The sequence below is a fragment of the Bactrocera oleae genome, chromosome 5 (genome assembly GCF_042242935.1).
Source record: "Bactrocera oleae isolate idBacOlea1 chromosome 5, idBacOlea1, whole genome shotgun sequence".
Classification (NCBI taxonomy): Eukaryota; Metazoa; Arthropoda; class Insecta; order Diptera; family Tephritidae; genus Bactrocera; species Bactrocera oleae.
The window spans coordinates 15,407,033-15,432,769 of NC_091539.1; the positions used below are offsets into that span (position 1 = coordinate 15,407,033).

The 25,737-nt window shown below is 34.0% G+C and overlaps 1 long non-coding RNA gene across 3 annotated transcripts; it reads left to right on the plus strand.

The window, feature by feature from the left end:
* The first annotated feature begins 21,571 nt into the window (after positions 1–21,571).
* On the plus strand, positions 21,572–25,520 carry LOC118682456 (uncharacterized). Of its 3 annotated transcripts, none has more exons than XR_004978292.2 (3): positions 21,572–24,792; positions 24,872–25,251; positions 25,309–25,520. It is a non-coding gene; the product is annotated as an uncharacterized lncRNA (long non-coding RNA). The 3 variants fall into 3 exon arrangements; XR_004978291.2 differs by having other exon boundaries at positions 21,572–21,804; positions 21,858–25,251; XR_011396594.1 differs by having other exon boundaries at positions 21,572–25,251.
* Positions 25,521–25,737: the final 217 nt, after the last annotated feature.

A 25,737-nucleotide genomic window follows, 5' to 3' on the forward strand; every position in this document is an offset into this window, starting at 1 on the left:
GCAAAAATATAATAGCATACTTACGTTATATTACAATATACCTGGATTTTCCTAACACAAAACAGATCTCCATGACTCTAAGGGTAAGTTTTATGGTAACGTAGGTAGCAAAACTATTAGTTAACTAATCGGCTAATTTCGCTTGCCTTCAAGTATCTCATGAAAAGAGTGTGTACGAGTATGTGTATCCGGGGTAGATAGAAAAGAACGATTATTTAAATGCCTTGCTGGCAAAACAGAGAGACAAATAGAATCGACGATAAGGAAAGAAAGTTTATGTGAAAGTATAGGGATAATAGCATAATAATAAAACAACGGGACCCAAGCAGTGGTAATTCGAACTAAGCCATTGGTACAACTGTGTATCTGAATGACCAGTTGACAGATTGCTCGATTGGAAATCTCTTTTGAAATTATCAAAACCATAAATTGGAATAACTACACATAATATAAGTATTTGTGTAATCCATCAAAAAAACTGAGAATTAGCCGAAACTTCAAAGAGAGCACAACAACAACCTTCAAGCACATAAGAAAGATACATACATATATTATATTTTAGTGTCAACTGAACATTGCCTATATACTCTCTCTTTTTGTTATATTAAAGGCATGTTTAATTCAGTAATCGTTATTAGTAACATTTAAAACCGTTTTTCCTTATTTTTTGGACGATATTAGCTTATGTTATGATTATTAATACGTTTTCGTACTCGATATTAAATTTAGGATTGTATAATCAATATGTTATCTTAGGTAAGGTATAGGGTGTTGTTTTTTAGAGGTATAGAACTTACCATTGCAATAAAACAACGATGGATTATTCGATTGACATGAATTTTATTTATCCGATCTCGTGACATTACATTTTAAATATGATTTCTGGCATATGACCGCCACGGCTGCAATAAAGTCAACCAAAGAAAATATTTATAATAGGTTTAAAGCGGTAGGACAGATCTAAATCGACTGCATTTACTAATTTTGCTAAAAAATCGCATTAAGTTAAAAAAAATACCAAGTGTAATACTAATGCCAATATAATGTTCGTCTTTTGAAGAAAACCAATCAGACACCCAATTCGACCGTAGGAATCGAAGTGCTACTCAGCCAATGCGTGTCCCAAGTCTGGTGAATACGGCGGGTAGGGTAGCAGCTCCTAGCCAAGTACTTTGATTGTATCCTGAACCGATTTTGTTTTATCTGCAAGTGCATTGATGTGCAACAAAATTACTTTGCCGTGTTTTCTGGCCACTCTGTTTATTTTTCGATCAATGCATGGTTCAAATTGGTCATTTATTGTCCAGGTCATTGTTCACCAGGTTTTAGAAGCTCATGGTGTTTCACACTCATCTGATCCCAGCAAACACACAGCATTGCCTTCTTACCGAATCGATCTATTTTTGCAGTCTCCGTTTAGGATTCTTAAAATAAATCCATTTTTATCGCCAGTGACAATTCGATGCAAAACTGATTTTCTCTCGTGTCTTTGAAGCAAAATTTCACAAATTTATTTTAGGTTTTCCATTTGCTTTTCATTCATTTCATATGGCATCCATTTTCCACACTTTTCGATCATTCCCATAGTTTTTAAACGGTTTGAAACTATTTTTTGTGCAACATTTAACATGGGTTATTTATTTCTCACTTCAGAATCATTATCTCTGAAGCGTTGAAACCATCTTTTGCAAGTTGCTTCTGATTGAACATGATCACCATATGCCCCGACAAAAATTTGATGCAACTCTGCAGAACTTTTCTATCAAATTATTTTTATATTGCCAGTAGTCCATTATTTACATAATTCCATCGATGAAAACAAGGTTATCAACGTCATTTGCTACCACTGCACCCGTTTTGCTTCCATTGTACCACAAAATACAGCGTCCTCCATGCTGACAGTCTTATTAATTGTTCTTGTGTGTTGTCTTATGTCGCTTAGCCATCCTTCCGTAATACAAATCGACGATCATTGGATCCAAATAAATTAAATTTGGACTCATCGTTAAAAATTACAGAATCACAAAATTCGTTATCACTGTGAATATTCTTGTATACAAGTATAACTATATAGTAAAAGTTTCGCAAAATTTCTCTTCGATAATTGTATGTACACATAGCCAATAAAGTCTGCGTTCACCCGACACATTTTTTAAAGTAAAGTAAAAACACAATGTAAATAGGTAATTCAGTTAAAATTTTCTGCATGTATTTCTTCTTTATATTCTTAAGTTCAAAATGCAAAAACAAAAATGTATATTCCAATTTTCATTTTTGTGATAATGGGATTTTAGTGTAAGAACAAGTAAACATAGGCACCATTAAGTAGTCTAACGGTATGATATCACACGATCTTAGTGTCCAATCGACCTGCCCAACACGTGACATTATCTGCTCACCAAAGTGTTCTCTCAATAAATCCATTGATTGATGCGATGTGTGGGAAGTGGCGCCGACTTGTTGAAACCAAATGTCGCCGAGATCAGAAGCTTCAATTTCAGGTATCAAATAGTCGGTTATCGTGGCGCGATAACGGTCGCCATTGACGGTTAAGTTCTCACCGGTATCATATTTGAAGAAATATTTACCGATGATTCCACCAGCCCACAAACCACACCAAAGCGTTGTTTTTTCTGGATGAAATGGCAGCCCTTGATTCTCTTCAGGTTGCTCTTTATCCCAAATGCGGCAATTTGGTTTGTGTACATACCCGTTGAGTAGGAAATGGGCCTCATCGTTGAACAAAATTTGGCTTGAAAACGTCGGATCTTCTTGGAACTTTTCAAGAGCCCAAAGGCGAAGCGATGTAGCTTGGGAAGGTCGAACGGCTTCAGTTCTTGCACAAGCCGTATTTTGTACGCTTTCAATTTAAAATCTGGACATAAAATGCGCAAAGTGGTTCCATATGTACGTCATAAAGTTGAATAATTTATAAACGTTGTTCAGGCGTATGTAAGTCTTTCCACGATGTAATGCCAAACAATACTGAACAAAAATAACATGACAGCTTAGCACGACTCATGCGTGATTTGTCAGAAAAAGGCTATTGAAAAGCCCACCTGTTATTTGGAATCTTAAATCAATCGTATGAACAGAGATTAATATATTCAGTGCTAAAAATTATGGTAGAGATGCCTATGACAAGTATTTGTAGTGCTCCGGCGATAACTTAATTTTAATAAAAGAGTAGATAGTGCCATTTTAAAGGAAGCTGATGGAGCTCTACGCTACGCCGGCACATGTATGTCATCACACTAGTGCCGAGGGGAGTATATACATATGCCGATATTCATAATCTGTATTACCGAATGACCTAATACCTCTTGTTTAATTTAATTGAGATATCTTCTATTAAGATATATGAGATAAAAACTCAACCAAATGGACAAAATTTAAAATATTGGGTATATGAGAGAAAAGTAATTGCAGTCGCGAATGCCATTATATTAGAGGTTGAGGATTTAATTTGGATTTCTTACATATCGACCAATAAATGCGGCAATTTGTACCGGCAGTAGGAATATTTTTTTATTAGGTATATAGGGGCTAGTGGAACTGTTGACCTGATTTTATCCATTTCTGAATTTTATTGAGATATCGCAAAGATTGACCGATATTTTTAGTACGAAGTCAGACAAAACCACTGATGTCCATATATTTAGTATCTGAGGGCTTAAAAATGTATGGTCCGTTTTCGACCATTTTTGGTTGAACATTGAACACATTATTTAGGCAAAGATTTATTCCAATGTCTTGATTGGTGCTCGATATACGTACATACAGTGGGTCACAGCTTATTTGATACAGCAGCCGATATAAATTTCGAATCCCAATATTTTCTAAGCTGAAAGGAATATTGAAAAAATTTAGACGCTATATTATAGAGTAAATAATTTCATATATGTGATGTTTTAATCTTAAATTATAATATTTTGTGTGAAAGCCTTACGCCTTAGCAAGATCCTGGTTCCTGGTTGGCATTGGTTGGACCAACTTTTGTGTGGTTTCTGGGGTAATTTTCAACCATTCCTCTAGTAGCGCCTTTTTAAATTCCTATTTGTTCGAAATTTTGTGGCTTCGAATGTTTTTGTCTAATAAAGCCCACAAGTTCTCAATAACATTCATATCAGGTGACTGTGCCGGAGTGTCATCAAATGGGGACAGTTCTATATGAGCCAGGATTGAACGACTGCTGCTTTGTATTTTGGGTCTTGATAAAAGCGGAATTTTTCTTTTATACCAAGATTCTCGGCACTTTGCAGCAAATTATTTCTGAAGATATTAAGGTACATATTTTTGTCCATTGTACCTTCAATAAACTAGAAATTTTCTACATTGGCTGCAGACATACAACCCCAAAGCATTACACTTCCACCGCCATGTTTCACTATATCTCTCAGGATCTGCTTATTTAACTCTCTATTCTTTTTTCGCCAAACGTAAGACATGCCATCGGACCCAAAAACATGGAATTTTGACTCGGCTGAAAATATAACCGTGTTCCAAAATCATGGGTCTTACAAACATGTTCCTGAGCGAACTTTAATCTACATATTTTTTTTTGTTACTAATAAACGGTTTCTTACGAGCAACTCGGCCATTAAAATTATGTTCGCGGAGTACGCGGCGGATAGTTTCAGAGCTGCATGTTTTTCCTAATTCTTGCTGAAGATCTACAACCAATTTTGGAACCGATAGTTTAGAGTTTACGTTGATTTTTCGAACAATATAGCGCTCATCGGAAGCACTAAAAATTTTGTTTTCATGTAGATATCGCTCAATGATGTGCTGTACAGTGGAGGCACTAAGGTTCACAATTTCACCAATTTTTCGAACCGATTTACAGTTTTGAAAATGGTTTATGACCAGTTCTACCTGCTCAATTGTTGTACGACGACACGTTTTTATATAAACGCACTTGATGTCTCTATGGTTTATTATAACACACTAAAAATCATTTGAAACTAATCATAACCGACGCCAAAATGCAATGCAAAATAAAATACAGTTATGCGATGCGACAATCTGGCGGCTCGTGATGGAAAAATATATTTATCAAATAAGCTGTGACTCACTGTATGTATATTATATATTGTAAAGTGAAAGAATCATATGGAATCTAAAATTGTCATATAAAATTAGGCATGGTTTTAATACAATTTCCCATTTTCACAACGTAACATATGTATGAATTTTGCGAAATGCCGGAAATGGATTCACAGTCTTCTTTCTTTTGGGAAGGTAACTTTATTCACTCTAAACTCTTTAAACATGTTTTGGAATGGCTAAAAATTACAACTTTGAGGTTAGTTTATTTATCTAAAAAAACCCACACTTGCTGTATGGAAATTTAATTCATTCATGAAAATTTAAATTACCATCGGTTGATATTTTGAAATTGAGCAATTTTGAGTCCGCTTGAAAAAGGTTTTGCCAACATTGCGAATTGATTACATAAATATTTCCATGAAAGTATGCGACGAACATTATTAATTGTAATTAACTAATTAGTGACTTCTTCGGTGTGTTCATATTACAAATTTAATAAATCGAATAAACTGTAAATTTTACAAACTAATTGCTTTAATGCCATAAATCAGCAAAGGAATCAGCACGAGCGGCGGCATAATGCTGAAGTGGCAACAACTAAGTAATCTCGTCGCTCATCAGCCACAGTGCGGCCGACTGTTGCACAAAAACATCCGACAATATGCCACATTAAAATTTCATGCCACTCAAATGCCAACAAATATTATCTCTCAATGGGCGGATGAGTGTTTGTATGTGGTGTGTATAGGCTGGCAAGGAAAATACAAAACCACATCGATAATTAATTAATCCGCTTGGCGTGACGTTGCGGCAATGCACTACATATTCCAAGCGGCTAAGCTATTTATTTGTATAAGCCTACATACATACACACATACATTCATAGATATAGATGTACAACTAAATCGTCGTGCTCAAAACGTCTACTCAATGCCCAACAATCGAATGCAGATGGTGAATATACAAACTGGTATGTATGTATGTATGTCTGTATGTAAGCAAATATTTTAATATCTATTTCAGATATGTATATATATACTTGTATCCACTGTGTCTGATAAATAAATAAGTGGTTCTGGTATACATAATATAATATAAAAACTTAATGTTGATTATACAGTATCACAGTCATACTTTAACCATTCAAAATACATAACAACAAGAGTAAATGATTATTTCGGCTGCCCCGAAGCTATAATACCCATTACAGGTGCATATTTTATAGCATAAAATAGTATAAAAAGATTTTTATATTGATTTTGATTGGCCAATTTGAATGGCAGCTACTTATATGCTGTACTGATTCGATCTGAACAATTTGTTCGAAGATTGTACCTCTGCGTAGGCAATAACTTATGCCAAATTTTAGCATGTCAAGTAAAAAAGTTTTCTATACATGGACTTGAGTTCGATCAGCCAGTTTGTATGACAGCTCTATGCTATAGTTGTCCGATATTATATCCGATCGGTTCCGACAAATAAGCAGCTTCTTGATGAGAAAAGTACGTGTGCAAAAACTGAGGGCCTAGTTCCCAGACGGATAGACATACGGACATATCTGTATGGGTTCAGCTCGTCACGCTGATTATTTATATATGTATATAGTGTATATGTACATATACTTTATAGGGTCTCCGACGTTTATCGATGTTACAAACATGATGTCAAGCTTAACACCCTGCTCAGGGTGTAAAGATATGAGTGAGATAAGAAATATTTGAAATTATGAAATTAATCAAAAATATATTATCAGGCGTGTTCCGAAATGCATACGGTACAATGGCAAAATGCAATATAGAAAGATTTGTTTCGATTTCGAATGATATTTCGAAACTTTTGACGGCTCTATGTAAACCAAACACATTGTATAACAAATTACATTCATTAAAAAATTAAGTTCTTAAAATTGAATAGATTGCTTAACTTCTAACAAAGGTTCCATAATGTATTTTTAATATTCAGCAGCTCTAAGATTTATTCTGAAAATGTTGTGCGCAAACGAATAGAAAAACAATGCTTCATATTTTCGAGTATTTCACTATAAAATTAAATAGTGGTTTTTACCTCGCCAAATCGTTTACGACAACTCGAAATCATTTATGGAACATTGCGATTTGGTCTTTTCTTTATACATACATATATGATATACTATAAAACTTTACTATAGAACTCTGGTAGACGCCTGACGTTTCCCCCTTTGCAAGTGATATTCGCCTTAATTTGGTTGCTAAATGGAGTATCCGACAAATTTTAAGCCATACCCTAAAGCTTTTTCTTAGCATCACTGCAGTCGATGTTCCTTGACTGAGATCGCTATGAGAATAAACTTCCTACATCCGACTCATTTTAAGCCATATTTTAAAGCTTTTTCTTGACAACATTGCAGTCGAATTTCTCTGTTTGATATTTCTATGAGAATAAACTTCCAAGATATTGTTCGGAAAGAGGATTCGACCATGTGCTTAGTACTATTGGAATCTTAATATATTATATAATATTTGCATCTCTAATATCAAATTTATCTGTACATTAATAAAAATGGAGTAACTAGCAGACTTTCTTACACCCGTAGGCTGTCAGCCAATTACTCGCTAGTTGTTTCAAAACTAAAACTGTTTGGAAATTAATGATGAATCCATTTATGTTATGTTTCTTAGACCTTTTTATTACTTTGTTGAACATATGTCTCTTTAGATCTTCTATAGAGTCTTAAGGGTCAAATTCATGACATAATTACCGCCTTTTCCTGTTACTCACACAGAATCAAAATCGTAGTTAAATCAACCAGTGTAAATTAGTTTGCACTATAAAACTTCAAAACCAGTATCTACCTTAAAAAAATATTCAACCGAGTTTATAAAAAAAAACATTATTAAAATGTTTTGATTATTAAAGAATCGCATGAAATGCTGTGACTTTATATTAAAGGTATAGCATTCAACCTATCGTGTGAGCGACGGTAAGCTTTCGACCACACAGATTTAATACTTTAAGGAAATTCTAAGGCGTATTTTTCTATTAACACCTAATGTCTGAAAGTGGAATGAATTTGGAATAGGAAACTAATGTACTAAGAAATTAAAGTACTGGTGACGTAATATGCCTTTCAGCTTCCAACGATTTGACCGCTTCTGGAGCGCCATCCAAAATCCCCAAGGCATGCGCCATGCCAGGTTGCTAATGAGGGTTACGACTTCAGACGTTTTAAAACCGTAATCAATCTCCCGAGAAACAAATTCCGGCTGCTTGTCGTGTTCTACACCGGCCATTGCAGGCTCAATAAGCATTTATACAACATGGGCTTATTCTCTTCTGCAAACTGCCGGTTCTGTGACATGGAGCCGGAAACCCCAGAATACCTGCTAGTGGACTACACAGCAGTCTGCAGATGCAGAATTATCCAAACAGGGATCGCATCGCTTCACTAGCACCTATCAGTATATTGGAGTTCATCAATATGCTATTTCTATTCCAAAAAAATTTGTATACACATATATGATTTTGCACCGAAATAAAAACTCGAATGTCAAAATACTTATATATAAACTTAAATTCATTTGTGCGCTTGTGTATACTTGTACTTGTACATATGTAGGTCCGCTTGTAAATTCAGCAATAGAAAATGTGCTAGATATTACCACAAAATACATATATACATATATCAATAGGTATATAAATATATACTCTCTATTTGTTTGCTCGGCCTTTGCCAACGAGTTAATGCAATTAAATACCCCCATACGACCCAGTCGTGTGAGAAACATCTACTTATACTTGCTGACAAAATGAAAAAAACAAATAAATGAAAGTCAATGTGAGTATGTATGAAGATATGAGCCAATATTCGTTTGAGTGCGAATTTTCGTACCTTCATAGAAAAATATACCTCATGGAAATGTGCAAAAATATTTCTGCAGCGCTTTATTCTAATACTAAATGTTAATTTGTTCTGGGTATAGCTAATTATGAAATAGAAATTTACCTTCGGGGTGCTTATTTTATCCTCTCGGGGATCCTATAAAATATATTATATAAAAGATCAGCATGACGAGATGAGTTGATTTATCCATCTGTCTCTACATGCGCGAGCTAGTCCCTCAGTTTTTCAGATTTCGCTGTGAAATTTTGCACACGTCGTTTTCTTTCCCAGAAACTGCTCATTTGTCGGAACCGTCGATATCAGACATTTTCGAGCATATAGCTTTCTTACAAACTCAACAATCAAAATTAAGTTATTGTAATAAATTTTTAATTTCACAACATATCCACGAAATGTAGCCTGGATTATTGGTAAAGGCAACGCTACAATATCCGAAGAAATTTTCCAGATCGAACTACTATATGATATAGCTGCCATACCAACTTAGTGATCAAAATCAAGCTCTTGTATAGAAACTTCTTTATTTGTGAAGGATATTATAGCTTCAGTTCAACCGAAGTTAACGCTTTTTCTTGTTGACCTTCAACTTAAACACTATTATCAGTAATTGAAGGGGCGAGTCTTGCATTTCTTAGGAAATAAGTAAGTCAAATCAGCTTAGTAAGCATTTGATATAATGATTTCAAAAATTTTATTTTTTCGTCAGAATTTGGATGATCCGAATGCCGGAAAGGTCGTCAAACCCATCATCGTTTGAAACCCTTTAGAAAATTTAGTAAATTCAATGACGAAAAATCTAAAAAACTTAAACTTAAAACATTTGGAGCGAAGTAGAGCATTTTCTGAAAATGCACGTATACTTATTTTCTATTCGGACTTCTTAAATACATTTTTTTTAAATTAAATTGTGTTAAGGCCTTTTCTGTTACTTGTTATGAATGCTCTCTTATAAAAATACATTTTCATTTTAACGGAAAAGAACCACCGCGTTTAAAGCTAAAACACCTATACTTATTTCCAGGAGGTAGATATGTATGTATGTTTGTAAATGTATGTGTTTGAGTGTGTGCCGAAATTGAAAATTAATTTTACAGTTAACAGTAATACGCCCCGCATTGACGCCCATCAGCATTTCGAGCGAACTATAGTATACTAAATAAATACCCGGCCATCAAACTAACTAGTCATAAACTAAGGCAAAACTAGTCTGCCGATTGTATCTCTTTCATACAACCATATATACAAATTATATATTAGTTCAAAACGAATTCAAAACGGACCACTTTATTTTATATCCTCAACTACAATTTTAATTCAGATTTTCTTCAAGTTCTTCGTGTATTTATTGAAAAGCTATTAATTAGCCGACTTAGCTATAAAATATCGAATTCAAATTTGTTCAAAAAATATTTTTTGTTGTAAACTCTCTTTGTTCCTATAAGCTTCTCTGGCTTTCATATACATATGTATATTGGAGGATACACGTATGTATGTATGATAGTGTAACGAGCTATGCCTTACGAATGTAACCTCTTTGACCTAACGTCACTCATGCGCCACGTAGAAAAATAGATGGTTATTCCCAATAAATTCATTCATACAGTTTCATATACCAATACATGGACATATTAACATACATATATACTTGTAATTGTCTATTGAACACTGCAAGTGGTTATTTGTTGTTGCCTCAGTCCTTTAGCTACTCAAACCACAAACACGAAATGATTCCAATTAATGTCCCCAACAGAAAAGTGAAGTGGAAATTCATACGAAGGATTATATGTACATGTGCTATAAGCCCCTATTTGTTCATTTGTAAGTGCGCGTATGTGTACGCTGACCATATTTTAGTAAAGTGCAATAAATTATAGAGTTGATATAATTTACCGCCGCAACACGTGGAATTAACGAGTTGAAAGTCCAGTTCCTCAGAAAATCGAAACTTGAACTTTTCACAGAATTGTACATTACTTCTAATATTTACCTTCAAGTACCTAGGTACTACCACATATTAATGTTTATAGTAGTTTTAGGAAGGGAAAATATTTATATATGTATGTTGTTACCCATAATATTAATATTATTTCTCGTCAAAGAAACAGAACTATTAGTTAAATATTTAATTCGAAAAATTTGTAACAACTTAAAATTTTTCAAAGTTAAGTTCCTTTAAGCCAAGTAATGTTTTATTAGGTTAAGTTATCTTAATATGAGTAATATTAAGTTAAGCAATTTCTCATTTCAGACATATTAAGTTGTATTTAATTTATTAACTTCTTCTGGAAGATGTTGCCTTATACATAAAAGAAGAATTTCACCCAGCTCAAAGGTCAGATACATTTTTGTAATTAAATTTCAATTAAGTAAAAAATGTAAGTTCATATGTGGTCCACGGGAAAGCAACTCAAATAACAATGTGGTAAGGAAAAAGTATGACAAAATGTTGTTAAGATTTCTCAATTATTGAGCGATATACGGTATAAGTTCGGACGAAGAGATGGAAGTCTATATATTCAGTATATGGGAACTGAATTTCCACGTATCGATACTACTATATCTGCTAAGTGCGATACCATTTCTGATTCTTCAGTTAACAGATGAAGTCATGGACAGATGAAGTCATGGAGCTTTAAACAGCTCATATTTATTTCTTTTTTGAAAATATTTCTACTACAATTATATACATGCCTTTGTGTTATAAAACACAATAATATGAACACTTAGGAAGAAGGAAATACACTACCTGCATATTATTGCGAGCACAAATTATATTATATTTCTTCACGTTATTTCAACAAAGCTCAAACGAACAGCATTTTTTAAACCGGTGGCAACACTTCACAAATATAACTCCGATAGAAATCTTTCTCGAAGTACTTTAGTTTATTGCCTACTGTTATAATTTTAAGGTATTTTATCAGTTTAATTAAAAAAAAAATTTGAAATGGTGACAATGCTTCTCCATAATATCTCCGGCAGATAACAATCACAAAACATGTAAGTTACTTTAATACACGTATTTTAATCTTAAATGTTTTGGCAGTATACATAATTATTAAAACATTGTAATACGTGGCAACCCTTATAAAATAATTGTAAACGGTAAATCTTCCTGTTGCTTTGACCCTTACAGAGATCTTAGTTACACCGTAAGTTTTAATAACTAATATACTAACCTTCTTTTGCAGTTTTTTTGAACAGGTATTCAGCTCGCAAGTTGTAATCTTCTGAAAAGTGATTGAAATAATAGTACACCTGGTAAAGTTTAGTTCGTTCAAATCATTACTTTGTGGCGAAAGCATGTCAGGCCTTGTGCTAACAGATATAAATTGTATCAGAAATGAATACAAAAACTTTTTGAAAAAATCTGATATTCTAAAGTGACAATTTTGATTGAAAGTTAGGGCGCTTTTTCAACATTAAATCAAAATTAGGAGAAAAAGTAAATATTTTAACCGAACACTTTATACTTTTAAAGGAAAAATGTCCGGAAAATACTTTCAGGTGTTGACATAACTTTATATTAAACAAGTGAGGAAGGGCTAAGTTCGGCTGTAACCGAAAATTTTATACTCTTAAAGGTTGTAAGGATCAAAGCCGGGCAAATATCTTCATTAAAAAATGTTGCGAATGAGTTCAACAGTTATTGTTCGACGAAATTATGAATTGATTATATTCAAATTTGTATATGTATTATTAACTTATATTATAGGTTATAGGCTCAATTAGTTTTATAAAATTATTTTATTTCTCGTCAATGAAAATTATATTAAAATCATCTTCATCTTATCATCAAAAGATACATCTGACTAAAATCAACCGAAAAGGCTAATTGTAATATTTATATTAAATTGATATGCAAAACGTTATTCAGTGGATCGGAATTGATTATATTCAGGATATGAGGCTTGGACCAAGGTCTAAACCAATTCCATTCATATTCAGCGCTGAACACATTTTGACTAGATCTCAACCTTCATTATTCGATGAAAGGATTGCAATCATCTTTCGTATTCTATCAACTTTTATTATAGGTAGTAGACTCACTTAGTCTTATTACTATATTTTGCTTCATATTCGAGATATTGGTATTAAAATCAACCTAATTAACTCTAATAGATATATGTGATATAAGCTCAACCAAAGATACTAATTTTAATACATTGGGTATATGAGAAAAGAGCAACTAGTGAGACGGAAATCATTATACAGGGTGGCACACGAACTGTGCTATAAGAACAAACCGTAACAAGTAAGGAAGGGCTAAGTTCGGATGTAACCGAACATTTTATACTCGCGCAAAGTTCTACCGTTTCAGATTTCTTTATATATTTTGCTTGATTTGCATAGCGGTTGTTTGTATCACCTAAAACTATTCTAACTATAGGGTTATTTATATATAAATCATCAGGATTAAGAGACGAGTTGAAATCCGGGTGACTGTCTGTCCGTCCATCTGTCTGTGCAAGCTATAACTTGAGAAAAAAACACGTCCATAAAACGCTATTAATAAAAAACGAATTAATTGGGGGCAACTGCAGTTTTAATTTGTTTAAAAAGATGGCGTTGTCCCGCGAGAACTAATGTTTTTAGCACCTCTATTGACAGTGTGAAAATGGGTGAAATCGGGTGGCAACTTCGCCCACTCCCCATATAACGGTACTGTTAAAAACTACTAAAAGCGCGATAAATTAAGCACTAAACACGCCAGAGACATTAAATTGTATCTCTGGGATGGTATGAGATGACTTTATAAGAACCGCGTTCAAAATTAAACAGTGGGCGTGACCCCAGTACCTATAGTTGTTTTTTAACCGAAAATATTGGTCAATGTGTAAGATATATAATTGAAATTCTTATAATAAAATAAATAAATAAATAAACTCTCGATATTAGTAGGTATTTGTGTCAAAAAGTGGTTGAATCGGATCAATACTTCCTTTAATATAAAATTTTGCCAACACCTGAAATAATTTCCCGTGCTTTGATCCTTGCAAGTTGCGAGAGTATAAATTGTATGGTTACACCCGAACTTAGAATATCCTTACCTGTTTCCTAAAGTTAAAAATATTATTTAAATATCATTACTGAAAACTAAATAAATATTTAAAGTGCACATGAATTTGTTTTTTTTTTTGATTAGGTTGTCCAATAAGGGGGTTTCCTGTAATTGAACAAAGTGTTCAATTAAACGATTGTCGGTTAATTTAACCAAAAATTGTGCCATGTTTGAAGTACAATTATCCGGGGGATACCATGACAACCTACTCATAAGTATTCTTTGGAAAATGCCACCAGCAAGGTATGACAAGAGAACATTTTCAAGTTTTTTTTTTGGAACCATTATAACCTGAGAACATATCCATTGTTCAGGAAAGTGGTCCAACCTCAATTTTGAGTTATTGCAAGAAATTTCATACACTTTTGAGAGTACATTTACTCGTAACTCTTCTGTCAATTTTATCATAGCCCGATGACTTTTTGGTTTAGTTTTGCGAATTTTTCTTTTACTTCAAACACATTCATTTTAGAACCGGAAGAACCATCGTACAAGGTACACCCAGAACCTCTATAATTTCACTATCTTCAGGCATAAGAATTGTTGGTTGAAATGTTAAGCGCAAATCTTGTGCAAATGCCTCAACCTTACATTTGGCGGTTTGACACCATTCTCCGTTATAATTACTTATATCAAGATTCTTCTTTGTAGGTCGTTTTGAATATTTGGTGGCTCTCTAAGATCCAGACTTATTAAAAATTCTGCCGTTGTTTCATTTTTTATATCTTTCATGCATTTTTTAAGTTAGTTTGATGCTGTACTGTATTTGGTTTTATCTGGGATATCTAGTATTTGACCACTTTTCCGGAACTTTCGCTTGTTATTTATAAGGTTCCTAAGTTCAGTTGATATAAATAAAGTATACGCTGTAGCACTTTTGGCCGATAAAAAGGTAAAATAACGTACCAAACTAGACTGAAATCGGAAATACAAATATATAATTACCATTCAAAATACCAATATGCAAATAGTACGTCTGTACTGCTGAATAGTTGAATGTAACTCAGAAGTATGATATAAATTCAGAACTATTCTGCAGCGCAGAACGAGAAGATCTAAGAAATTTTAAATAAAGAATTTAGTAAATTTAATCAGCTTTATTTTATTCAAATGGAAATTCTATAAGAAAATTCCATAAGTCGTGTGGAACATTAAAACCTCACTTTCCGCATACTATGTCAAATAATAAGCACTACTAACAACCAGTAAGGTCTGTAACTATGTCAGCGCATGTACATATGTATGTATGTGCTCTATATTCCACAATAATGCAGTTTTTGTCATAGCAAAAACAATGTAATGCCTCGAAAGCTCAGCTAAGCCAAAACAACAACACGTTTGGTTGACCTTGTTGCTCACGAAGCACAAATAACGACGGCGACAAAATGAAAGCTAGTCTATTATCTTCCTGAGGTAAACACGTACACTCTTCGCTTGCGATGACGTTTTGAACTCTTTTGCCATGACATTGATTCATTCGTTAATACACAGGTATAGTACATACATACGAGGTTTGTTCAAAAAGTATGGCGAATTTTGTGTTTAAGAAAGTGTTTATTTATTCATGAATATATATTTTTTCCTCTTCAAAGTAATCACCCCTAGATATTAAGCACTTATGCCAGCGTTTTTTTTTCAATTCTCAAAGCAATTAAAAAAAGTAATTTTTTGTGATCTTGTTCAGCTCCTTCTTTGATGCAGTTTTTATCTCTTCAATCGTAGCATAGTTTCATCCTTTCATGGGCCTCTTCAGTTAAAAAAAAATCACAAGGGAATACGGTGGCTGCGGCACCATAAATGTGTTGTTTTTCGCCAAATATTCGATAGCAGGGGCGTTATCATGGTGCAAAAGCCAATTTTTGTTCTTCCACAAATCTGGGCGTTTCTGGCGGATTGCTAAGCGCAAATTGCGCATAACTTGCCGGTACTATTCTTTTTTCACCGTTCGACCTTTTGACAAGAACTCATGACCCATGACGCGCCTGCAATTGAATCTTCACATTCGACCGAAAATGGCGCGCTTTTTCGGTCTTGGCTCATGCAGCAGCTTCTATTGGGTTGATTGAGTTTTGGTTTCCACATTATTACCATAAGCCCATGATACGTCACCAGTTATGACCCTTTGGAGCAGATCTGGGCCGTCGCGGACTGAGTCCAAGTCCTCCTGAGCAATGTCAACGCGACGCTGGTTTTGATCGAAATTGAGCAACTTTGGCACAAACTTCGCGGCGACGCGACTCAAACCCAAATCATTGTTTAAAATCGAATGGCACAAGCCAATCGATACGTTTAGTTCCTCAGCGATTTCTCTAATGGTGACGATAGGCCAATATTATTTTCTTTATTTCATTAATGTTTTCGTCTGTTGTTGATATCCTCGGGCGTGCGGAACGCTCTTCGTTGTTCTCATCTTCTAGACCCTCTGATAATAACGTTGCCCCGATAATCGTTGCTTTTAACCAAGGTAGCTGCACCATATCCAACAGTCAACATTCCAAATGCTTCCGCGCACTTAATTTCGTTTTTTACACAAAATTTTATACAAATTCTTTGAAATAAGCAAAGATTTAAGACAAACCAAAACTCATCCAAGCAAAACAGCTGTCAAAAATTAACTAAACATTCTCAATGACCGATTTTGTCAGCATAAGTAAGATATATGAGTACCAACATAACACAACAAAACTTTCCAAAATCGAATACACGATAATATGTAATAGTTTAGACTTAATCTGACAGGGAAACAAAGTAAGATAAATATATAAACACATTTTAAAAGAGGGTCAGATCTGAATACAACATAAGAAAAAATACTAAAACCAAAGTTGGAATTGCTAGAACTTGCAAAGCAATTAGGAAATGTATCACAGGCGTGTAAAGTAATGGAATATTCAAGGGATACATTTTACCGCTTCAAAGAACTGTATAAAACAGGAGGAGAAGCGGCTTTACACTAGATAAGCAAAAGCAAGTCATTGTATGCAAATATAGTGTCGGAGGATATAGAAAAAGCAGTAGTTGATATAGCAATAGAGTTTCCAGCATACGGACAAGAAAGAGCAGCAAACGAACTGAAAAAGAGAGGAATTCTCATTTCTGCAAGTAGAATAAGATCAATGTGGGAAAGAAAGGATCTTGAAAATTTTAAAAAGAGGTATTGGACGAATTTATTAGCAAACCTTTGTTGATACCTATTCCAGAGTTGCTTTAGCTAAGCTTTACATAGAAAGGACTGCTCTCACAGCTGCAGATATTCTTAATGATAGGGTAGTACCGTTTTTTGATGAACAGAATATATATAGCCCGCGAAAATTAAAAGTTCGCGATACTTTTTGAACAAAGTTCGTAAATCCAATTTGAGGCGTACTACTTCACTATGAATATACTTTGGGTCGAGTAAGCAGATTATAGTTTTAAGAAAGAGAAACATATATAATAGTGATCTGAAACTGCTTTCTAAGATGTTGAAAACAGTTAGCTAACATTCCCAGCCACTAATATAATGAGAACAATCAGTTCGAACCTACTCTCCGGGAGTGTTTAATAAACTAAAATAAGCAGGGAAGTTTGAGGAAAATCTCGAAATATTATATCATACAATATGTATTTACCATCTCATTAAATGTATACTGTGTCGGGCCACATAACCGTAGATCCAATGAGAGACGGAATATTGGGTTATTTTATAAGAATTTACTCAATATAGTTGGATGTATCTTCTGCAGAGCAAATAAATAGTATAACTGGCTCACCAACCCTGGATCATCTAACCTACAGATGTCTATCACAAAGCAATACATATGTACATACATAAATGAGAACGCAAAATTCCGAAGATTGTAACTGAGATTAGTTGATGGTGATTGCTAGTCGCATAGCTGTAGTGGTAAGGTAGTATCGGATCGAATAATAAGATTTGAAGAACTTATAAAAAGTGTCTTCCATTACATTACAGATACATAACATTATAATCGGCACACCCATTTTTCTATAAGAAGATTTCAATTTGAGAGCGCTAAATATTGTAGGAAGTTATTTGATCTAATACCATGGTATCGACTTTTGACCATTCTTCGAATGACTTGTTTGATACTTTGCCCGAAGAACTTGATTTACTAATGAATATTGGTTAACTAGCATAAGTTCTCGTTTGACGCATGATAAAAATGGAAAATTACTGAGTTCAAGTCATTATCTGTGGATAAATGGGTCTTCAAGATTTCCTATATTCAGATTTACTTTTTAAAAATTATTGACTTCGGAACTATGTAAGTTTGCAATTGCTCCCAACATGGTTTCGATCATTATATATTATTATACTTGAGTCGACTCGGCAGAGATCACTGCACACATACATATGTATATACATGGCACATCGCATTAGGTTTGTATCTTAACTGCTAGAAGCTGCCACATAGCTATCAGGAAGATTAAGATTGCAAGTTAGGCTGACTTCGAAATCGTACTACTGCAAAGTATCGATATAGTAGTAATACAGTAACTTAAACATAGTTAAACCAAATAGTTTAGTTTTAAATAATTTCTTCCGTTTCATCAAAAAAACAAGCACAACATCACTAAAATATATAGATAATATAATATTCTTGCCACCATAAGTACATTATTTGCCATAATCTCTGAATTTAATGCAAATTTAGCATAAATTAATAAAATAACTAATAACAAGCTTTACCATCTAACACCGCCATCGTTGCATATGAAATTGTCAAAAAGCATCAACTTTATTTGTGTTGCGCGATTTTCTCTGTCATTGCTCGTCGACTGCCGTTTTAATATATTTCAGAACATGATGCAATGTCAAAAATATTTCCGATGCATTACAGAACATTATACTTTGTTCTTATACGAAGTCAGTCTTACTCTGACAAAGAGCGAAATACCGAAAAAGTAAAGAAACAGAAAAATAGCAAAAAAGTATCAAAATGTTGTTTTTCGCAAAACTTGAAAATTAATCAATAGATTTTTATGTTCACAATTTAAACCAATAAAACTAAACAAAATCAAAGCAAATGCGTTTCTGTTTCTTCATATGGCAGTAGCTCTTTTATGCTAGCAGAAATTTCATAAGCAGAGACTAGCAGTTCTCTTAGCTTTTTACGCTCTTAACTTGTGCTATCTTCTGCTAGTTTTTTGGGCTAAGAAATGCTTTTCCAGCAGAAATTTGATAGCTAGTGATAATTGGGAGTTAAGAAACAAACTTATTATAATACTTAACCAACAAAAAAGCCGGTTATAGAGTACATATGCACTGTATATTTGCATGCGCTCGTGAATAATGCACACTGAAATGTCAAAGCGTTGCGTTGACAAGCCTGCCATCTGACACATTACCCAGCTGACGGCAAACATCGAGGAGCGCAGTATTGGTGACGCGGCATGCATGAATAATAAAGTTGTCAACAATTTTGCGCTGCGGAAGTACATATGTACATACGTATGTAGGTTAGCGAGAAGTGTTGTTTGGTGTAATGGCATTTTTTGTACGAGTACGAGATGTAGAAGCTAGATATAAAATTGGGAAAGTGACATTAAAAATAATGTCAACGTTTTTCATGACGTTCTTTGATGAGCGACAACTCTTAAGTAGAGGATGGTGAATTAGCTTTAGCCCAATTTTTTGCAACTACGTAAGAGTGCATAACTTTGGAAGAACAATGCCTGAAACATTGAATTAGTTATGCGGAATAATCTGTAATATTATAAATATATATATATATATATATACATGGTCGTGATGTAAAAAATAGTGAAAACGGTGCAACTACAACGGTATTGATTTCTGTTAGTCGGGATGGCTTTATACTATATATAGACGTTTCGAATAATCAAGGTGTGTTAATGCAATTAAATAAATTTAGCCGAGTTTATTTCACCAGAATGGACACGAAATCAAGATCGACCAAGGGCTGCTAACTCAGTGATTAGTTCTGTGCAATTATTTGGGGAGTTTTGTTTATATCTACAATTACAAAAATATATAAAGAAAATTTGTAATCGTTTCAACGATCGACCATCGCTCCAAAGATGTTTAGTTCAACACTATACACACGTGTAAGTCGAGAGCTGAAGCGCTTTTTAGATACAAAAATCATACCGGTAACCGATGACTATTGGGGTCAAGATAAGGGATGTTATAAAAGGAGGAGAGTTGGATGGGGCACTTCTATTGGCTTCTAGTAAGCGTTTCGGAAAGTAGGAGGAAGAAGCGAACAATACACTCTGAAAGACCCGTCCACCTTTAGCGTGAGGTGCTCCAGGTGGCACCCTCGAAGATAGTAATCCACCCACTGCTTCGGCTGTGATAGGGGCACAGATTCTGGAGGCCCCAAACCATTTAACTCCTTTAAGGGTTGTTTGCAGCAATTGACCCAGAAGAAACACCTCAGGTCTTGGAGTTTTAGCAACACAAGACATACGAAGTTATTTTGGCGTAGTGTTGTTGGTGGACAGACCAAAACGCTTCTACTTCTAGACAAAAGGGATCTTAGTAATATACATCACAGGGCAGCTACCCTTAAGATCCCACATTCAGAAAATTGGAAAATTGAATTCGGCGGAATGCAGAGCAATCGCGGAGGATGATGAGACGCTGAAACATTATCTTTCTGAATACCCAGTCTTCAGCGGGATGAAACGCGTTATATTCCACGCTCCAACTTGAGAGACATTAGGCAGCTGGGATTGAAAAAGATTCGACTTTTTACCAAGCTGAATAAGGCTTGGTTACCACCCGCTAGTACAATGGGCCTAATAATGGCTTAAGTACGTCGCCTGTGGTCTGGCGCCCCCGCGCCTCCCTTTTCAATCAACTTAATAAGTTATAATAATCAGGGGTGTTGTGGAATCCAAGACATATTTGCTTAGCTGTCAGAATTGCAAACCAATTCTGATTTTCAATGGTGTCACAGAATCTGATTGGATTTGCGTCTTTTCGAACATATGAAAAACCAATATTCGAATCAGCTGTTTACTAATGTGACAAAATTTGCAAATGAACAAATTAGGAAGCGTTTTATAAATTTGAAATGCCTAAAAGGTCACAGTAATCCACTTGATGCACCATGGGAGTCGCATGTGAAATTTGGCTTGCATTTACTTGTATGTTTGTATACATGCTTACTTTACATATTTATATCACATTATCGACTGAATATAGACGCATTTGGGTGTTAAATTACGTTTGTGACGTTTTGTAAATTCTCTTAAAATATCTTGATTTTTCCATAAACTCGATAATTATGACATTTTTTGTTTTATTCTTATATTTTCCCCTATAAAAATAACGATAAATTAAATCATAACAATAATATAAATTATTTTCTTAACTAACATTTCAAATCTGTCAGCAAAAATCCTCTTGCTTTCTTTCTGATAACAAAACCGATACAATTTCTGTTTCAAACGTCAAACCAATAATATCTGAATTCATGACACCTACTACATTTTTTTATCGGTTTCAATTCTGATTCCGACAACTATCAGATTCCACTACACCCCTGAATATACCCACAAAGAACTGTATCAAAAATAAAAATTATATTTTCTCGAAAACACTTGTTTTCAAATCGTGATCGTTTCTATTAAATCGTCAATTCAAATCGTTTCTATGTTTACAAATAAATAAATCAATTTTATTATACTTACGTGTGCACAGAACAATTGGGAGTGCTTCATGTGAAAACAGCAACAACACAGTGCTCATTGGGGATCATAGCATTCCGACACACCAGAAACATTTAGGCCTGAAAATATTTCGACTAAAACAGAGATATACATATGAATGTACACGAAGGTATCCTGCTTGTTCACGTGGTTGAAGGCACAAAAAATAACTGTAAAATTAAGTATCTTCTAATGCAGTTTTTATGATATTCGTTTTGATTGTAATTAAACGCACGCAACGGGGATAGACCGACCGAAAATTCACCCGTTCGCCTGCGCCATCTGAGGCATGCGACTAGCGCTGAGACGCGACTTTCAGCACGCAATGCAAGTGGGTCATATACGAGTACTCGTCGAAAAGACTGTGGGCACCAAATAAGTGTATGTGATACACTGCTAGAAAAGTGAATGTGTTCGAAAGCTCAGCGAGAAGTTGTTTTGTAAACAATTTTATTGCCTCTGAATTTATGGATTTATCATGAGGTTGGTGGTAGGAGGTGGTGGGACGAATGGAAAATACGGTGATACAAATACAATGAAGAGCATAATATTGTGGAGTTGTTTACAACAATTTACATAATAGCTTTTTGATACAAAAACAAATAAAGAATTGAAGCATTATTTCAATTACTTCAATTCTCCAAAGTGCGTTGGTATATACAGTAAAAGTGTTACAGGTATTTTTTTTCAATCACGCATAGTTTTCTTGATTTTATTGTATACTATGCCGAAAAGTAAAAATACTTAGAACAAATCCCAAATAAGTTTCTTATCGACGAAGTAGTCAACCGTTGATGGTCCAATAAAAACTAACATTAACCAAAGAGGACTATTCAGAGTCGTGGAAAATTAAGGCATTATCTACCTTAAAATCCTACATAAGGTATAGGCGTCAATAAATGTTACTCTTTTAACTGCTATCACACGTCAACTTGAATCAATTTATAGCCCTCGGATCGCATTCGCCAGAATTTTGAGCATCTTGTGACTTTAGCCAAATTTTCATTATATGATTATATTATTTATCTATATAGTTCAGATACTCAGTAAATTTGTTAAATGGGTTGAGAAAAGTACTTAGGAGCGTCTAATCTAGTTTACATTAATTTTGAAACTCCATTATGCCTTTGTAATTAAATTAAATGAGAAATTATTCAGCCCTTCAAGTGTAATTAAGTAAAATTGAGTACACTTCATAATATACAAAATATTCGATACAAGAACATGATTTTGATTGGTTAGTTTGTATGGCAGCTATATACTATAGTTATCCGATCTGAAAAATTTGTTTGGAATTTGTACCGTTGTCATGGGCACCAACCCATGCCAATTTCTTGAAGACATCTTGTCAAATAAAAATGTTTTCTTACAAGGACTGAAGCTACATGCTACGGCTATAGTCCGATTTAAACAATTTTCTCGGAAATCGTATGGTTGCCTTAAGCAATAATCCTTGCTAAATTTCGTGGATATATCTCGTCAAATAAAAAGTTTTCCATGCATACTTACCAAACTACCTGTTCAGGGTATAAAGCTAAAAAAGCTTAATTTGATATAGAGGATCACCGTGAGGTAGGGCGTCTGTGGTTTAAAATATGTATATATCTCACAAACTACATTGAACTTACTGAAGAAATTTCCCTCTATTACTTCTTTATACAGTGTAATAATGGTTGAAACGGTTAAGTTCAACTATTCATATAACGGTTATGTCCAAAACTACTTAAAATTTGGGCAATGACCGTCCACTTTCAGAAGAAATCCCATATCTCCGCAACTAATCTAACAAAATGTGCGAAATCGGATCACAACCACTCCTACTCATCAAATAACATAATATCAAATTCTTTCAGATTTATCCATCCAATATATAAATGAGGCATCAACTAAGATATTTGAATAAATCTTTGAGCAAATATTGCTTTCAAGGTGTGTCACATCTTTGCTTAAAGTAATCGAAATCGAACTATAACTATAACAGAACTAAATATGAGGGCTCTAGTGCCTATATCTGGGTTTTTATCGAAAATATCGATTAATCTGTGAGATATCTTAAGGCATCTCAGAGGTCATCCTTTCCTGATAATAATGTGCTCTTTTAAAAAAATCGAGTCAATAACCCCATATTCTTACCTATTTAACGTTTTTCATTATTCTGGTTGGCTTTATTATTATTTATAATTATTTTGATACTATTAACCCTACCCCAAACAAATTGCGGAAGGTAGACGTGAATTTTCGACTTTATATAGTTTTCACTGATTTCATAATAAATCTAAGTGTTATTGAAACAATAAAATTTTATGTAATTTAAATGTTCCGTTAATTATATTAGGGTAATTCTGCTTAATTTTAAAGAAGGCGCTTCTTTATTAACTTTATCATCTCACACATTCACGAATTTGAAAAAGATAATATATACATAGAACATATGTATGGTAAATTTCTTTCGAACTTAATCCGAATTCACTAAAACTTTACCTTGAGTTACTTCCAACCTATCAGCAAAAAGACTGTTATATGTGTGGTTGACATCGAAAACGTCAATTGTAATATATAAGAACAAAGTGTAATGTTCTGCAACGCATCCTAAATATTTTTGACATATCATCATATTATATTTTGAAACATATTAAACTGGTAGTCGATAAGCAGTGACAGAGTGAAATCGCGCAACACAAATAAAGTTGAAGCTTTTTGATATATGTATTCATCATATGGGGGAGTGAGACTTTAAAGCTTGTTGTTTTATTAATTTATACTAAATTTGCAATATACAGAGATTATGGCAAATAATGTACTTATGATGGCAAGAATATTATATTGTATATTTGCCTATATATTGTATATTAATTTGTGTTGGAAAATATTTTTTATGAAACGGAAGAAATTTTCTATAATTAAACTACATATTTGGTTATAACTTTAACGCTCGCAAAAACAGCTTATTGGGAAAGTAAGCTTCAGCAGTAAATGTTTTTGCAACGTCAAATTTATACCACGCATCTTTTTGCAATATTATTTGACGTTGCATACCGACGATATATAAATACTGTAATCATACTGTATCGATACTTTGCAGTATGATCTTTGTTTCCACTTAACCGTGCGGTTCAAGGTTAGCTTTATTTATAAGTTTCAATAGTAACTCCAGTAATTAATTTATGTTTCTTTTATGCGTGTATGTGTATATGTAGGTTCGTAAAAATCTAATACGGTTTACTGACATTCAAATTTCTCGGCACTGACCTTGGGCGAATCGTTTTATAAATTCGATGATGCACAGCCCAATAGCACGAGCAGAGGCACAACAACTGGTTGAATGGCCGAACGGTCAATGCCGTTTTCTGCCCACTACAAGCGCTCTCATCTTCTCAGGTGGCTAGCGTTTCTACTAGACCGCATCCCCGGTATACGCAATCACTTTTGATTATTACGAAACACACGAAAGATTGATGCCAATGACTTTCAGTGTGCCACAGCGCACGAACGGGCGACAATAAACGGCTGCAAAATTCAAAATGGGAGAGAAGTCTGTGAGAGAATAAAAATTTGTTCAAATGCTCCTGACAATTAGGTACGTAGGCCGTAGCTTTTTATTCTTTTTAACGAATATATGTGTATTATATTTTAGCATTGTGGGAATATATACAAAATTTTAACTGAAAAACTCGGAGCGAATGAGTAAATAATTGTTACGATAAGCGTGCTCGGACGGAAAGTATCCAAATATTTAAAAAACGATTACGCATGGAATACTAGTACCTATGTACATATCTATGTATATACAAAAGTATGGTCTTAAAAATATACGAAGCTTTAAAAAACTGGTGACAAAATAATAAATTTGTATGTCATGGCTTTTTGAGGTCAGCATATACATATGTCAATCTAGGTATACATATTTGTAAGTAATCGTACAAGCGGTTAGAGTAAAAAAATTAATCACAACAAAAAAGCGAAAGCTGCTAAGCAGTGGCAAATTTTAGTTAAAGATACAGAATGCCGAAAGCTATACGATGTCAAAACAAAGCAAAGTGCCATCTAATAGCACAATGGGGCT